This window comes from Anabrus simplex, chromosome 2 (genome assembly GCF_040414725.1).
Source record: "Anabrus simplex isolate iqAnaSimp1 chromosome 2, ASM4041472v1, whole genome shotgun sequence".
Taxonomy (NCBI): domain Eukaryota; kingdom Metazoa; phylum Arthropoda; class Insecta; order Orthoptera; family Tettigoniidae; genus Anabrus; species Anabrus simplex.
The window spans coordinates 658,199,588-658,218,844 of NC_090266.1; the positions used below are offsets into that span (position 1 = coordinate 658,199,588).

The window sequence follows — 19,257 nt, forward strand, 5'->3', positions numbered from 1 at the left end:
ATAGCCCGATGTAAAGAAATGCATGTGGTAGCAACATACTGAACCAGCACAGAAGACCTATGCCATAGGCTAGTGTGATGGACGACAGTCTTTCATTTTTTATTTGACCTTAGGCCTTGAACAGAGAAAATAGCCAGGTAGGTGATAGGACATGCAATAAATGATTACGTAGCTATAAAACAGAAACTGTTACATTCAAATTCGAAGACAGGTTTCTTTAACCACGGCCGACTGGATCCCTCGCTGCGCTCCTTATACCGGTCTTGACAAGCGCTTGTGAAGCCCAGTAATTGGAAAGTTTCCCCATAACGCCGCTGGAGCGCTGGCCTCCTAGTCATTGACAGGAAGCTGTATACCGCAAATGACCGCATTTCCAGTTTTATTTATGTTGTTTTGCTGTCGTAAATGTTGGCAATATGTTCGCAATGAGGCTTGATATTGAGAGCTAATCAGTTTTGTTTATTGTGTAGTGTGGTGATTTGATTTTTTAAACTGTGTTTACAAATCTTGGAATATGTAATATTATTGCGCGCCTCTTTGTACCTCGAACAGAAATTTTCTGCAAACAAGAACACATGTAATGAGTGACTCAAAGTGATTTCTCGCCATAACTTCGTCCTAAACAAGAATTATAATTTATGAGCTAATTCTGTTTTTTAAATGTGTAGTAATTTACTTTTCTTTAATCGTGTTTGGAAATATTCGAATATGTATTGCTGTGTGCCTTTTTGCACTTTGAACAGGAAACAAAAGAGCAAAAGGACGCTATCATTTCACAAAGTCTCTGTAGATCAGGCCAAAACTACGGAGTGGCTCAAAGCAGTTAGCGCTTTCATCATAGTTTTCCGTTTCTATTTCGGGTATTTATCTTCTTTCTTTCTTTCTTTCTTTCTTTCTTAATCTGTTTACTCGTCCCGGGTTGGTTTCTCCCTCGAACTCAGCGAGGCATCCCACCTCTACCACCTGAAGGGCAGTGTCCGGGTGCGTGAGACTTCGGGTGGGGAAATGAAACTGGGGAGGATGACCAGTACCTCACCCAGGCGGCCGCAACTGCTATGCTGAACAGGGGCCTTGTGTTGAGGATGGGAAGATTGGAAGAGATAGAAAAGGAAGAAGAAAGGAAGCGGCCGTGGCCTTAAGTTAGGTACCATCCTCGCATTTGCCTGGAGAAGTGGGGTGGCAGCTAATCACGCCAATCGGATATTTATTACCCCAAAAAGTTTTCTTTCATTGAACAATCCTTTAGGCGGAGTCATATTTGGCTTATGACAGGAACACAACACATGTTTATCCAAGATAATTTGAAACTTAGCATTTAAACACCGACAGTAGAAACCATTACTGTTATGACGTATGAAGTGTTACCTGTGCAATGAACAGTTTACTCAAAATACCTTTCTTTCAGTGAATTTGTATTAACAATTCTTCTTTTTTTTGCAATTTGTTTTACGTCGCACTGACACAGATAGACCTAATGGCGACTGTGATAGGAGTGGGAAGGAATCGGCCGTGGCCTTAGCGAAGGTACAGCCGCGTGTGAAAATGGGAAACCACGGAAAACCATTTTCAGGCCTCCCGACAGTGGGGTTCGAACCCATTATCTCCCCGATGCAAGCTCACAGCTGCGCGCCCCTAACTGCACGGCCAACTCGCCCGGTATTTAAAATTCTACTGCAAGGTATGAATGAAATGTACGGTAATCTGAAACTATATATATCGAAATTAAAATTTAAGCATGTTTGAGTCAAAATATTTATGTTATCCATACACGGAATATAGAAAAAAGTAGGACTTTTATGTTTTGTCCAGCCCCCTTCCTGACAGCAACACTTGAAGAATTTAAAAACTCTAATTGAATAATGACTTAATCTCAAGATTAACATCAGAAGACAAAAGTGTTTTGGAAACTTCTGCTATGTATCTAAATGCTATGGATAATAAAAGTGATTACTTTTATTCCTGACAGTTAAAGAACGTCAGTTGGACTATTTCATCTGTCCGCAGTTTCATTTCACGACGTTATTTTGACAAATATCAACGAAAGGAGCCTTTAGGATTAATCATTTTAACAGCACTAACCTATGTAACATTCTCCATACCTCTAAATTACGATAAATCGGCAATCAAAGTCAATATCTCTTCCATAAAGAAGTATGCATTTCTACCGTAAATAGTTAGGCCGGCAGCGCCACGTGTCGAGATATGTAACTACTCCGATTACAGTGCGTGGACCCGATTGTCAAGTCCGGTAAGGAGCTAGCTAGAGCGACGCATCATGTCGGCAGTGCTTTAACATATTCCTGAATAATAATGCACACTTTGTTATTATTAGAAGTAAAAAGTGAATACCGCATGGTAACAACCGTTGAGTGTGAAACAGGTACATTTTGTTGTTAGTGGTAATTTAGGTCCTCTATTGACTGGCCATCACGTGTAGAGTAGGGTGTACCCACTTCATTGATCCGGTAAAGATGACGTCTAAAGTTTTCGTGGTTGAATATCATTCGAGTAATGGATGTGGTGCAACACTTTCGCGAACTGGAAGACAGTCATGCCGAGTGGCGTAGTCACTCGCTTCTCACCAAGGCTGCCGCGGTTCGAATCCCGGCAAATATATGTGGTATTTTTGAAATGAAAAACTTCTTATACCACGTAAAACTTGAGGTCCCATAGCTACGATCACGGCATCAACAGTCACGGAAAACTACAAGCTTGCTAGTTTTTGAGATGGGTGTGCTTTTAGGGTGATTTCGTTTGGCAATATTATACGGTACGAAACTAGGCTATCATGCTCCCGCCCCCCCCCCCCCGTTTTGCTCACCTGCTTGTAAATATCTCTCATCTGGGATGAGCGGTTCTTTCTGTCTTGCCTTAGGTGAGCTGATGTTTATTGTAGAGAACAGAGGCAGTGGAGACACCAGACCCGTACGCACGTATCGTATTAGGGTATCTACACCAATTTGTGTTCTCGTAATTATCAGGGAACCTGAGGTGATGGAGGTGCTCCGGTACTTGATAGGATGTGCTGTTCTAGTATCTCCCTGATGTCATGCGGAATGACGCGAAGAAAGTCATAATCAAGGTGACCGTTGTTAGAGTCAGGACTGAATCCTAAGAACTGTGGTTGGAGTAACGAACTAATCTGATAGATCTACTGTTGTTCAACCATACTTTAGGATCCAAAGTCTTTTTTTCACAATACTATACATTTGCACATCCCTATCCATGAGACTAAATTTCTATGCATCTAGATCATAAACTGAAAATCACTGGAGCTGCAATAAATTACAGACAGTCTTCAGACAGTCCTTCTTCTTTATTGTCTTTATATGTGAACAGTTGCAGAGAAACACCGCACGTTCTCATCCTCTTGCGCAGTAATGGAAGAATTTCATAGGAATCATGGTATTTCTTGGATAATAGTGCACAAGGTTATCACCAAATTAGGTTATGATCATTTTGAGAGGCATATTTACCTCCACTGTTTTAAGGTCGAACGTTAAGTGTGTAAGTTTTATTCGTCATGTCTCCCAAAATATATAGATACTCATTTAAATTATAGAAAATTCAACTTAATGTGTCCCAAATGTCAATTTAGTTTCTTTGTCATTTACAGGTCCGTGGCACTAAGACTTAAACCAGTTTCTGAATAACGTACTTTGTTTCTGTTGCAGACGTGTAGAAACAGACAATTATTCACACTGAGACCTCCATTCGCTGATATCAGACGGTAAGTTTGTACTGTATTTGTTCCTTAAACCACTCTCAAGGATATGTGTCCAAAGAGTGAACATGTCTTCTCGGGATAAACCTCAGATAATTAGAGATACATTTTTCTAAGTCATTGGTTTGGGGAAAGAAATTAATATATATTTTGGGGCAAGTCACAACGCAACTCATGCTTATAACTGGGGGCCGATGATCTCATTGTTTGTCTCCTTGAAACAACAATCATCAACACCACCACCATCATTATCATCATCAAAGGATGGGGAGATAGAACCAAAATACAGCGCTAAAGAAGGCTTTGCACATTCTGGTTTAGTGCACTTATTATTTTGCTATGTGCATGTACGCACAATATACATTACGAAGAGCATATATAAATAAAAACAACATGCAGTCAGCTATGTAAAAGTAACAGAAATCCAACAAAAGCACAAAATTGACAGTGTGGGATTTTGAGTACGTAATTATCGTTCATTGTATAACAGATTAATACTGGATATAACCCTCGAGCCATAAGTTATGCTTGAACACGATGAGGCATATTAAAAAACAAACGATCGAACTTATTTTGGGGCCCATTATCCTACTCTTGGATAGCAGCTTCAGTCACTTGTGTAATGACGGCAGGAGGATTAGGACGGTGGGCAATTGGTCTGTTCATTTTATGCCAAGCATGTTCAACACAGGTCATATCCGTTGAATATGCCGGCCACACCATTCGCTGTACGGCGACAACATTCGATCACAGGGAGGATCGGTATTTGCAGCTTTCAACACGTCGTAGCCGATCTCTCAAAGAACTGACTGACCGCTCTGGTTCGCTGGTTACGAGCATTATTGTTCACTGTTCCCAATGCCCACAGTGGTAGTACATCCTGTAACTACAAGTTGGAGGATTTTCTCTCTGTATACCAGACCAGTCACGCTACGTACGTCGATCAAACATGATCCCACCCCAAAACATGATGGAACTCCCTTGCTGCCGATGATGGCACTCCAGGATGAAAGGCTCGGCCCTTCACACACCGGATCATCTCCTGTTCCTGTAGTATGGGTTAGATCTTAAACGTACTCTCTACTGTTCCAAAATGCCATGTGCTATGAACTTTTGTCTGCCTCAAACGAGCTGCCAAATGGTGTCATTTAAGAGGAGCTTTAGTCGCAGGTTTCCCTGATATCAGTCTTCTGTCGTGCAGCCGATTTCGCACAGTCTGATATTACACATATACTCCATGGCCCTCCGAAGATCCTGGTGGAACAAGGTGGGAGTAGCAGCGGGCCTGCGACGTGTTAAAAGCAGCAAATACCGACCTTCCCTGTGATCGAATGTTGTCAGTAGCAGAAATGGTTTTTCTATCTACGATTACCTCAATCCTACACGTGCTGTATGTACACCACCGACCTTGCAAATGATGCTAAACTGACCGACATGACATATGTCGCCTATCGGACAAATACCGAACCTGATCTGGGTTTAGCATTACTGTATGTCTCAGATATTGGTCTACCGTGTATACTATAAAGATCAATCAATCAATCAATCAATCAATCAATCAATCAATCAATCAATCAATCAATCAATCAATCAATCAATCAATCAATCAATCAATCAAATCAATCAGTCAATCAATCAATCAATCAATCAATCACTACTGATCTGCATTTATGGCAGTCGCCCAGGTGGCAGATTCCCTATCTGTTGTTTTCGGAGCCTTTTCTTAAATGATTTCAAAGAAATAGGAAATTATTAAACATCTCCCTTGGTAAGTTATTTCAATCCCTAACTCACCTTCCTATAAAAGAATATTTGCCCCAATTCGTCCTCTTGAAATCCAACTTTAACTTCCTATTGTGATCATTCCTACTTTTAAAGATACCACTCAAACGTATTAGTCTACTGATGTCATTCCACGCCATCTCTCCACTGACAGCTCGGAAAATACCACTTAGTCGAGCAGCTCGTCTCCTTTCTCCCAAGTTTTCCCAGCCCAAACTTTGCAACATTTTTGTAACGCTACTCTTTTGTCGGCAATCACTCAGAACAAATCGAGCTGCTTTTCTTTGGAATTTTTCGAGATCTTGAATCAAGTCATCCTAGTAAGGGTCGCATAAATTTGAACCATACTCTAGTTGGGATCTTTCAAGAGGCTTATATGCCTTCTACTTTACATCGTCACTACAACCCCTAAATAGCCTTATAACCATGTGCAGAGATATGTACCCTTTATCTACAATCATATTTATGCGATTACCACAATGAAGATCTTTCCTTATATTAACACCTAGGTATTTACAACGAGCCACAAAAGGAACGTTCCCCCCATCAACGCAGTAATTAGAATTGAGAGGACTTTTCCTATTTTTCAAACTTATAACCTGACTTTTAATCACATTTATCATCATACCATTGCCCACTTCCCATCTCACAATATTACGAAGGTCATTTTGTAGTTGCTCACAATCTTGTAACTCATTTATTACTCTGCACAGAATAACATCATCTGAAAAAATCCTTATCTCTGTTTCCACTTATTTTCCCGTATCATTTATATATACCGGTATAAGAAATCATAAAGTTCCAATAATACTGCCTTGAGGAATAAACCTCTTAATTATTACAGGGACAGATGAAGCTTCGCCTAATATAATTCTCTGTGTTCTATTTTCTAGAAATATAGCCACCCATTCAGGCACTCTTTTGTGTAGTCCAATTGCACTCATTTTGCCAGTAGTCTCCCATGATCTACCCTATCAATTGCCTCAGATAGGTCAATCGCGATACAGTCCATTTGACCTCCTGAATCCAGGATATCTGCTATATCTTCCTTGAATTCTACAAGTTGATCTTCAGTGGAATAACCTTTCCTAAATCGAACTGCCTTCTATCGAACCAGTTATTAATTTCGCACACATGTCTAATATAATCAGAAAGAATGCTTTTCCATAGCTTACATGCAATGCATGTCAAACTGACTGGTCTGTAATTTTCAGCGTTATGTCTATCACGCTTTCTTTTATACACAGGGGCTATTATGACAACCCTCCATTCATTTGGTATAACTCCTTCATGCAAACAACAAACATGTAAACAAGTACTTAAGATATGGTACAATATCCCAACCCATTATTTTTCGTATAACCCCCGAAACCTTATCAATTCTAGCTGCTTTTGTAGTTTTCAACTTTGGTATCCTACTGTAAATTTTATTGTTATCATAGGTAAATTTTAATACTTTTTAGGACATCATCCTTGTAACCAACAATCTTTACATACTGCTGACTGAATACTTCTGCCTTTTGAAGTTACTCGCATACCCCCCCCCCCCCCCTTGTTCAATAATGATCCCTGGAATGTTCTTTTTGGAACCTCTTTCTGCTTTAAGAAACCTATACATACCCTTCCATTTTTCACTAAAATTTCTATGACCGCCAGTTATGCTTGCCATCATGTTATCCTTAGCTGACTTGCAAGATTCGATTTCCTAGTAAGTTCCTTCAATTTCTCCTTACTTCCATAGCTACCTCCTTTTGAGTCTCTGTATATCTCTGTTATAATATAGTGGAACTTTACTATTCCTTACCACCTTTAAAGGTACAAACCTGTTTTCACATTCCTCAACAATTGTTTTAAACCCATCCCAGAGTCTGTTTACATTTGTATTTACCGTTTTCCACCGATAATAGTTGCGTTTTAAAAACTCCCTCATGCCTGTTTTATCAGCCCAGTCCTAATTTTAATACCTTCCTTTCTATAACATTTATTTTCAACTACGACAAAAACAGTTTCTTGATCACTAATGCCATGTATTACTTCGGTTTCTCTAAAGAGTTCATCTGGTTTTACCGGCACCACGTCTAGCATATTCTTCCCTCTAGTTGGTTCCGTCACTTTCTGAATCAGACGCCCTTCCCATATTAACTTATTGGCATTTGTTGGTCATTCTTCCTTTCATTATCATTACCTTCCCAATTGACATTCGGTAAATTGAGATCACCCGCTAAATCACGTTACTTTCCATATCGTTTCCCACATAGCTGATTATCTTATCAAATAGCTCTGAATCAGCGTCAGCGCTCTCCTTTCTCGGTCTGTACACTCCAAAGACATCAAGTTGCTTATTATCTGTAGAGATGAGCCTTACACCTAGAATTTCATGTTGGTCATCTTTAACTTTCTCGTAGCTTACAAATTCTTCTTTCACCAGAATGAATACTCCCCTCCTACCACTACTATCCTATCTCTACGATACACACTCCAGTTCCGTGAGAATATTTCTGCATCTGTTATATCATTTCTCAGCCATGATTGAACTCCTATTATAATACCTGGTAAGTATATAATATTAAATTACTCAATTCTATTCCTTTCTTTACAATACTTCTACAGTTCAACACTAACATTTTTATGTGATTCCTACTTGACTTCCAGGTCCCTGTACCCTTATCACCTCTCTCTACACCACCCCGTTTCCCTGAATGTACCTCCCTATAACACTTCTAAACAAACTCCCTAACTTACTGTCCTCTCCATCCGCCTGCAGACTGCTCGCCAGGCCACGGCCTCCCCCGGGTTTATGTAGAAATTCAGAGGGGCACGTGTACTTTAAAAGCACTGGCGAGAGCCGCGGTGGTCGAAGAGGGACAGCGAGCAGTCTCCACCGAGGTGGAGAGGCGAAGGCGGCGTACCCACCAGGACGGAGGGGGAACCACTATCTTATCCAGGTAGGCAATCCACCCCCCCACTCCCCCCAGTCGGGGAAGGCTCTCAAGTGCATTATTTACTCAATGTAAAATAGAAATAGGTGCTTCAAGATCAAACATAACGACACACAAATACAGTAAAGAAGGTAAACAAACATCGGAATGATCAATAGCGAGACCAACATTTGGGTACAAACACAACCAAGACAGAGAAGCCTAATATAAAGAGTATACTGCAGAGGATGAGACCAGATGGCGGCTTCCACGTAGGCTGGCGTGGATCCGAGACGTCTGAGGCAAGCACTGGGCGCAGATCCGTAAGTAGCACCACTGGAGTCTCCCGCCCGGGCTCCGCGAGCGCCGCTACCACTGCCGCGACGAGACGTGCCGCGGCTGACCGCGGACGCCCGGGTGGGCTATTGGAACTGGAAGTCTAGTGGGAAAGACAGCAAGTCGTCTCCCACCGCCGTGTCGGTGCTGGATGGCATAGTTCCACCCTTTCGAAAGGGCGCGGTAGAGTAGAAATGTTCTCGTGTAGAAGTACTGGCGTTGACCCAAGTACATTCCGGACCAGATGCTGAGCGCCCATAACACTACCAGGGCCACGTGGTGGTCACGGCCGGTACCAAAGCACGAAGGGCCTCCGCAAGGCGAAACATCTTGGCTGTATCGGGGATTGGAAGGGCCTTGTATTTGTTGCAGGAACCAGCCCCGGCCAGTTCAAAGGAGGCTAGTCGTCCGGTGAATCGTCGCCTTCGGAATGTTAGCTAGCGTCGTCGCCATCCTGCTCCTCACCTCGATGGCCACTTCCTGTTGTAACTGGGTCTGATTCTGTTCGATTCTTTGAAGAGTCTGGAATAGCTGTTCCCAATCGACATCCTGTGGTGGTGGTGCACGCTGTTGCTAAGGTTGCTCATCCATTTCCTGTAACTGAAGAAGGTTATGTGCGGAACGAATTTGAAGAGGTCCAGCAAGGGTACCCGCTGTGGAGGTCTGCGTCTGCTTGCGTTGCTTGCCGGTGTTGCCCGCTCGTTTCTCAGGATAATAAGTATGATAACATCCCCCATGACCAGAGCCTCAACCCTACCCACCTCATTTGATCCCCCCCCCCCCTCCTGATCAGCCCTATCTTTCCTCACTGCTGCAGAAGCTACTTCCTCCTCCCATGAACCTGTTCCTCCTGTCCTTTCCTATCCTATGTTCTACATTTCGCTTTCATACCTTTTGATTTCCTTTTACTTCTACACTTCTCAACAACAGTTCCCTGTTCCTCATTTTCCCTGTTGTCTACCTACAGTGACTCGTACAGATTTCTCACAGACACCTGTCCTGAATTCTGATGTTGAATAGAGCCTTTAGCCTGCAATCTCCTTTCCCTTAAAACATTAGGCAATCTATTTCCTACATTCCCCCCCCCCCTTTCCTTCCCGTCACACTTTTACACTTACTGTATCCTGTACACTGTTTGAGGGAGGCCAACTTACCTGCCTGTCCTCTGAGGATATCCTAATTATCTCCCTCAAATTCTCCAACTCCTTTCTCATACTCCTTAATGCCTGGCCACTCCCACAGTTCCTACACTTGCACTCCTTAGCCATTATTTACGGAATAATGAAAATAAAAGGAAAAATAAAATAACTTATTCTGTGCAGAAGAAAAATGAAAGGAAAGAAATATTGTCTAGGATAGTACACAAAGATCACACGACAATAAGGTAATTAATATAGGACCGAGCTCGATAGCTGCAGTCGCTTAGGTGCGGCCAGTATCCAGTAATCGGGAGATAGTGGGTTCGAACCCCACTGTCGGGAGCCCTGAAGATGGTTTTCCGTGGTTTCCCATTTTCACACCAGGCAAATGCTGGGGCTGTACCTTAATTAAGGCCACGGTCGCTTCCTTCCCATTCCTAGGCCTTTCCCATCCCATCGTCGCCATAAGACCTATCTGTGTCGGTGCGACGTAAAGCAAATAGCAAAAGAAATTAATATAGGCCCCTACTATACTACAATACTACTTAGTTGTACTAAATATTTATCCTATAACACCCTAACAGTATTAAAACTGCCGTTAATTACTGAATACCGAAAAGAGTACACAAGAATTACACAATTCTAAACTTCAGTTAAGTCTACCCTATTTACTACAACAGAATTCTAGTAAGAGAGTTACTACAGATACCTCTATTACACTACATAAATATTTCACAGTAATAGAATAAACACACTAATTTCTAATAAGATATTACAATACACTTAAACTACGTTCAGACGTATCCTAATTACAATAGGTTATTACTAAGCTCAAACAGAAATAGAAATTATAAATAAAGTTTAAAAATCGCATGTTTGATACGTACCTCGAATATGAGGAGCAACCATTCAAAACATATAATGCCCACCTTCTTCTTCTTCTTCTTCTTCTTCTACTACTACTACTACTAATACTACTACTACTACTACTGCTGCTGCTGCTTTTCTCACACAATTTACTTTTCTTTCATTTGTGTTGGCACTACTGTCAAATTTACCGTAGTTTCTTCCTTTGCTTGCAGATGTTCAAATCATAATTTCGCATTGTTGCATTCTTGCATTGTTTGACAATGTTTCAGCAAAATACACTGCTGCGTGAAACGTAAGGACAAAAGTAACTTTCGCATGTTGTGCCACTGCCCAGTAACATAGCTCGATTAAACTTGAACCATACATAGGAAGAACTGCTAAAGTATGATACGGCAGGCAACTGAAAATAATGTACGATGAGACGAACAGAAATGACACTTTTGCACAGAGACAATAAATTACACGTAAGTCACTGTGACTCATGGTGGTCCCCAGGACATCACAAAGGAAGGGACGTGGTTCTTAAAAGGGTGTGTGATCTCCACGGAAAGCGATGTATGCTCTGCAGCGTGTTCCCGTGCTGGCCACAAGACTGGTAAGGAATTCTTGTGGTAGGGCGTTCCATTCCTCCACCAGCGCGGTTAACAAGTGCTGGATGGTCGTTGGTTCATGTGGACGTGCTGAAATACGTCTGCCAAACATGTCCCACACGCGCTCGGTGGGATTTAAGTCGGGGGAACGGGCAGGCCAGTCCATTCGCCAAATATCCTCTCGTTCCAAGAGCTCCTCCACCTGCGCTGCTCGATGCGGTCGTGCATTGTCATCCATAAAAATGAAGTCAGGGCCGAATGCACCCCTGAAAATTCGCACATGGGTAAGGAGTACACTGTCACAATAACGTTGACTAGTGAGTGTACCCCGTTCAAAGATTTGGAGGTCGGTATGCCCATGCAACATTATGGCTCCCCACACCATAACACGTGGACCACCAAAATGATCATATTGGACAATGTTCCTGGGTGCATTACGTCTTCCCACATCTCGCCAGATGAGGGTATCTAGAATCACTACTCAGACTGAATATCATCTCATCTGAGAAGAGCACGCGGCCCCCACTCCTCGTCGGTCCAAACTAATGTTCTTGGCACCATCGCAAACGGTGCCGCCGATGTGCGGGTGTCAACGGAACACAATGTAATGGTCGTCGGGCAGAGAGGCCGTCCCCATTCAGTCGCCATGCCACTGTGGAGCTTGAGATTGGGTGCCTCGCAATCTTGTTAAATGTGGTTGCAATTGCACCCACTGTTTGACGTGAGTTTCTTCTTGCCTGTTGCACAATGTAGCGGTCATTTGCTGCTGTAGTTGACCGTGGTCGACCCCCTCATCTCCCTCTGGCAGCAGTACCTCTGGTTCGGAATGCTCTCCATGCACGTGAAAGAGTGCTGTGAGCAATTCCAAACCCCTGGGCCACACTCGTCACACTTCGTCTTTCTTCCAGTTTCCTGATGATTCTTCCCCGTGTGAAGTCATCTATATGTTGTCTCCGGGCCATGCCCTAATGAATAACACCACCACAGTGCACCGTAACAGCTCACTGATTGGCTCACGCTGTATTGTCCCGTTCTTTGAACTGTTTCGTTTTGTCGAGTCAGACCCATTTGGCGCTATAGTCGCACTGATCTCTCGCCAGGTTTCTATGCACGTGTGGCAGACCTCTGGCAAAGTGTTTATGTTATATTGCTTTATCTATCTCGTCCTTAAGTTTTGCACAGTAGTGTACTTATTGTTAAAGAATAAAACTGAGATCATAGCAGCAGTATACTGTTCTGCTTTGTGTGTGTATTGCGTTGATGCGTTCTATGGATTTGGAAAAAGAAACCGTGATTCTAGGGGAGGAAGGAAATGATCATGGAGAAATAAAAATAAATCTAAAAGACGCTCAGAAATGAAATCAGGCAAATCCCCAATATCAGACAGGATCTTAGGGCGAGTAGAGAAATAACTGCGTCTAATTCCGGAAATTTGTAATAAAGAGAAATATAAAATTCAGGGAACTCAATCGTCAAACGTTACCACAGTGCGGCATGGACTCAAGAGAAATATATACAGATCTAACGAAGTAGGGCAAAGTAGAATTATTGCAAAACTAGCTGTAGTACCCGTCGTTGACTGCACAATCTTGTAGCATGTGCAAAGTTATGTAACTACCCAGTTACTTTCTACCAATATTTAGCCATGCTGTTTTACTCGGGACGCAGCAGTAATCCCATCTATCGGAGATGAGTGGCAGCAGAAGAGCTTTCGATATTGTAGGCCTTCACATTTAGTTTTTTTTTCCAAAACTGTGATGTCAGGGCATCCAATGTAAAGGGAGTCCTTACTTCTGTCATGTATCCCTCTGGTCTTATTCTTCAAGCGGTTGTTCCTTTACGATTCTTCTCAGTTTTTATAATCATCTTTACAGTTTTCCTTGTCGGTATAGACCGATGACCACGCTGTTGTTACATCGTAACACAATCATGACAAAACCATCGCCAGTTAACACGACTGAACAATATTTCCATGTTAACAATGCTTGGCGTTGATATGGACTAAGCAACAAATATAATGCATGAATATCTGTTATCATAGTCGGTACGGTAAAATTGTACAAGATGTAAATGATCGGAAATTTAATTCTATATAACGTTAGTTATGTAGTATTTATTGATAGGACCACTAATAACATAGGCAGATATTTGAGAATTAAATTGTAGGCCTTCCCCATAACTACAATTTCGCTCAGCGTGAATAAAATTATTTATAGCATAGACTGCAGTGCCTCATTCCCCGACTTTAGATACCGATTTTCATTAAATCCCCTTCAACCATCTTCTCCTGATATACATACATACATACATACATACATACATACATACATACATACATACATACATGAAGGAATATTAAAAAGTGCATTTCCTTGTTACTATGGACACGTCCGATATAGAAATACCATTCTTTTAAAATTCTGAGCAATGTACAGACAAAACTCTTATTATATATACAGTATATAGATATGGGAACTTAAGAATTATCGAGAACTGTCAAGAAGTGTCGAGAACTGTAGTGATTAGTGTGATTAGCTACCATCCCCGGAGGCCCGGGTTCGATTCCCGGTTCAGTCACGACATTTGAAAAGTGGAACGGGGTCCACTCAGCTTCGGGAGGTCAACTGTGTAGAGGTGGGTTCGATTCCCATCTCAGCCATCCTGGAAGTGGTTTTTCGTGGTTTCCCACTTCTCCTCCAGGCAAATGCCGGGATGGTACCTAACCTAAAGCCACGGCCGCTTCCTTCATTCTTCCTTGTCCATCCCTTCCAATCTTCCCATCCCCCACTGTGGCCCCTGTTCAGCATAGCAGGTGAGGCCGCCTAGGTGAGGTACTGGTCATTCTCCCCAGTTGTACCCCCGGATCCAGAGTCTGAACCTCCAGGACACTGCCCTTGAGGCGGTAGAGGTGGGATCCCTCGCTGAGTCCGAGGGAAAAACCAACCATGGAGGGTAAGCAGATTAAGAAAGAAACAACTGTTTAAATGGCTTTTTCTGTGAATGATCAAAATGTTACATATACCGTTATGGTTTACGTCCATGCATGTGATAGGAACTACGAGTGCGCTCTGTAAATTATCTGATATGTAAATGAAAAGTCTGTGAAACATGACCGTGTTAAGTCTATCACCTGAGCTGTAATCTACACGCGTTGCACCACGGTGCAGTATAGCATAGATGGTAAGAGCAAGCCGAACGCTACGGTGCGTCAGTCGTATTTGTGATAAAGTCGAGTTCGAGGCAGGGATGCTCTATTATTTTTTATTTATTTTGTTCTTACCGTCTGTTAATGTACGTGAAGTACCCTCTTTTAGGCACATTTTCGTCCGCCTCTGTGGTGTAGTGGTTAGTGTGATTAGCTGCCACACCCGGAGGTCCGGGTTCGATTCCCGGCTCTGCCACGAAATGTGAAAAGTTGTATGAGGGCTGGAATGGTGTCCACTCAGCCTCGTAGGGCTGAGTAGAGGTGGGTTCAATTCCTACCTCAGCCATTCTGGAAGTGGTTTTCCGTGGTTTCCCACTTCCCCAGGCACATGCCGGGATAGTACCTAACTTAAGGTCACAGCCGCTTCCTTCCCTCTTCCTTGTCTGTCCATTCCAAACTTCCCATTCCCCCGCAAGGCCCCTGTTCAGCATAGCAGGTGAGGCCGCCTGGGCGAGATACTGGTCATCCTCCGCAGATGTATCCCCGACCCAGAGTCTGAAGCTCCAAGACACTGCCCTTGAGGCGGTAGAGGTGGTATCCCTCGCTGAGTCCGAGGGAAAACCGACCCTGGAGGGTAAGCAGATAAACAAGGAGAAGAAGGCATATTTTCAGTGAATGGATTTGTATGTGGCTCTAAGAAGTGCCAATATGTCATGTGGTTCGGACGAAGTGGGAGGGGGAACAAATTGCTCTAACAATTATTAGTTAAATTAGCGAGTGCTCGAAGTGATGACCTGCTTGGTTTATGCATATCTTAGCACGCCGCTGAATGGCTATTCTAGTGCGCTGTCACATAGCTGCTGTTACACTCCTGATCTGCAGGTTTCGTCGATGAGTTGTCGTAGGTGCTCGGAATTCCCGGGTGTAAACTGTTTGTTACAAATGCCAGCACAGGAAGAAGTCTAAAGGCGTTAAATCCGGTGACCTGGTGGGCCAAGAGACTGGTCCTCCTCTTCCTACCCATTTTCTTGCATGTATCTCATTCAGATGGTTACGGACGGCTAACGTCCTACAGTATGTGGTGGAGCTCCATCCTGTTGAAACCATATTGGTAAGCGTTATCTAAGTGGTACATCCTCCAGCAGAAGTGGGAGTTCATGCGTACAAAGTGCGTGTGCGCCTGTTAAATGGCCCTCATAGAAATACGGTCCGGTAAGGGGTTCGCGCAAAATTCCGTACCATATATCCACTGCCCATTGCACTTGATAGGCTGCTTTGATAGTACGGAAGCCTGTCACTATTGCCCGTTGTACTCTTGTGAGGGTTATTGCGAGATGTATTCAGAAACAGCTTCCTCATTATCATGAGACTTTACGGTAACCTTTCGGACAGGTAGAATCGTCTGAAGTAGGGATTTTCAGTGCTACAATGGTGCATGTTGTGGCAGTTGACGGTACCATTATTGTAAAATTGCGATTTGTCCAATAACAGGATTTTCGACAGGGATGCTGTATCATTTTGCAGATTTCCTAACAGCCATTGACAGAAATTTATTCGACCTTCGAAATCCCGCCCGTGGAGTTTGTGGAGCTCCTGGTTTTGCTGCAGATGGTAGGGGTGACATTCATGCGCATGCAATATTTCTAGTACGGTAGCCTGACTGATGTTCACCAGTTACTATTGCCCGTTGTACACTGGAGAGGGTTACTGCGAGCTGTATTCAGAACAGCTTCCTCATTATCATGAGACATTACGGTAATCTTTCGGGCAGGTACTATCGTCTGAAGTACCCCTGTTGTTTGTAAACGTCCTTCAACAGTGTGAAAAGTATTTGCAGTCGGATGTCACTTCTTTGGGTACCTTTCCTTATACAGACGTAGTGCCTGCAACGAATCTTTTCTTGCTTCCCCGTGGATAAGGAGCATGTCAACGTATTCGTCCGAACTCATTCCAGCCGTACAGCAGTGCAGTACAATAATAGCGGCGTTTTACTGCTTGCATGTGACACGCACTGGCTTGTGTTTAAACAGTGAAGCTTCATATCGATAAAAAACCTCTTGTATGATGTAGGGTTCGAACTATCAGTACTACGTTCCATTAATTCGTAGGTTTGACCACATACCCTATCTGTGAGTGAGAATTGTATTAAGAATGTGTTTGAGTATGTTACTCCCCCAGTTTGCTGTTTCGTATGCTCTCCGCGTCACTGTATCGCAGTTTCAAGCGTTAATTCCGCGATTTGCTCTACCCGCTCACTTGAAACGACATCTTAACGTAGCTACATGGTAGACTGATGGAGGCCAAATGATTGAAAGGATGTCATATTTTTCGAACAGTCTATAGGCACATGACGGGAATAGTTTGCATGATGTGCTTACTGTGCATTAGTACGTACCTTACGGGATGCTTACAGAGAAAGATCGACCTCACGACGATCTCACGTTTGTTGGGCGTCAGAACAAAATATTGGCAGAGGCAGTTGATTCACCTGGGGAATATAAATGATATGAGTAAAGATCTGGAATCATAGATAAGACTTTCTGCAAATTATTTTATAATATATCTATATATATAAAATAAGAGTTTTTTCTGTACATTGCTCAGAATTTAAAAAGGATGGTATTTCTGTATCAGTCGTGTCCACTGTAACAAGGAAATGCATCTTTTACTTTTCCGTAATTTCTGTCTGTCTGTCTGTCTGTCTGTCTGTCTGTCTGTCTGTCTGTCTGTCTGTCTGTCTGTCTGTCTGTCTGTCTGTCTGTCTGTCTGTCTGTCTGTCTGTCTGTCTGTCTGTCTGTCTGTCTGTCTGTCTGTACACGCATCACGAGAAAATGGCTGAAGAGAATTTAATGACAATCGGTATACAAAGTCCGGTAATCAGTTGCTACAATCTAAGCCATAAATAATTTTATTCACGCTAACTGAAATGGTAGTTTAGCGGAAGGCCTAAAATTTAATTTCCAAATATTTATGTTATTAGTGGTTATAACTTAATCAAAATCGGTATAAAAAGTCGGGGAATAAGTCGCTATAATCTAGGCCATAAATAATTTTACTCATGCTGAGTGAAATGGTAGTTTAGGGGAAGGCCTAAAATTTAATTCTCAAATGAAAATGAAATGGCGTATGGCTTTTAGTGCCGGGAGTGTCCGAGGACATGTTCGGCTCGCCAGGTGCAGGTCTTTTGAATTGACTGCCGTAGGCAACCTGCGCGTCGTGATGAGGATGAAATGATGATGAAGACAACACATACACCCAGCCCCCTTGCCAGCGAAATTAACCAATGATGGTTAAAATTCCCGACCCTGCCGGGAATCGAACCCGGGACCCCTGTGGCCAAAGGCCAGCACGCTAACCATTTAGCCATGGAGCCGGACTAATTCTCAAATATTTGTTATTAATGGTCGTATCTTTACGAAAATCGGTAGGGGAAGTCGAGACATAAGTCGCTACAATCTAGGTCATAAATAATTGTATTCATGCTGAGAAAATGATAGTTTAGGGGAGGTCTACAATGGAATTCTCAAATATTTATGTTATTAGTGGTCCTATCTCAATGAAAATCGGTATGCAAAGTCGGGGAATAAGTCGCTATAATCTAGGATATAAATAATTTTATTAACGCTGAATGAAATGGTAGTTTAGGGGTACCGGTAGGCCTAACACTTATTTCCCAAATAATTATGATATTAGTGGTCGTATCGATAAATACTACATAACTAAAGTTGCATTGTATTATATTTCCGATCATTTATGTCTTGTACATTGTTACCGTACCGGCTATGATCAGATATATTCATGAATTTGGATTTTTGTTACTAAGTCCTTATCATCGCCGAGTGACGAGAAAAGGATTTAATGAAACTCGGTATGTAAAGTCGGCGAATAAGGAACTACAGTCTACGCTATAACCAATTTTAAAAGACGCCCTAATATCAGAGAGTCGAAAGAAAACTAAATGTGAAGGCCTACCATTTAGAAAGCTCATGCAATTGATCAACAATAACATTACATTGACCATTGTTTGTTGTGATGTACTTTGTCTTCTGTTGCCACTCATCTCCGATATATAGAATTACTGCTGCGCAGAGCCCCAGCATTTGCCTGGTGTGAAAATGGGAATCCACGGAATAACATCTGCAGAGCTGCCGACAGTGGGGTTCGAATCCACTATCTCCCGGATGCAAGCAAGCAGCTGCGCGCCCCTAACCACACGGCCAACTCGCCCAGTCGTACGAGTGTAACAGTCTGCCAAAATATAGGCGGGAAGTAGCTGGGGAGTTAGGTAACTTTCTTCTTTAGCATGCCATTCCTCTGTTTCGTAAATTTTCTGATATTACTGGTACGTAACACACTGGTTCATCATAGCATTCGAACTACTCAATCCCTACTCGAAGGCACTGATTGGAACGAGAAGTGTGCATATTTAACGGAATAATGACAGAGAAATGTTCACGGCTGTCTGCGGCCTGGTCATTCCAGCTCTGGAACTTTGGGCTGTTAGATCGGCAACGTAGTACTGTTCGTTAAAAGTGAGAAAATGTGCAGTTTTTCATTTGATCGAGTAGTTTGTATGATAACCGATCGCTGCATTCCTACTGACGTTTTTGTAATGACTTATGTTGACTTCAGTTAGGAAAACCACAAAGTCTGTCTTTCTGAGAATCCCACAGCGAAGCACGGGTACATCAGCTAGTAGAATAATAAATAAGTTACAGAATTGTGATCGACTGTAAAAAGAGCTCGACAGTAT

The 19,257-nt window shown here is 42.6% G+C and overlaps 1 protein-coding gene across 2 annotated transcripts in view; it reads left to right on the forward strand.

Annotated features, from left to right (window-relative positions):
* LOC136864328 (uncharacterized) overlaps positions 1 to 19,257 on the forward strand; it is a 289,222-nt gene that overhangs the window by 71,328 nt on the left and 198,637 nt on the right. For both annotated transcript variants that reach the window (XM_067141163.2, XM_067141162.2), the window contains exon 2: positions 3,675 to 3,730. The gene's annotated coding sequence lies outside the window, so the exon portion shown is untranslated. The remainder of the gene's footprint in view (positions 1 to 3,674; positions 3,731 to 19,257) is intronic.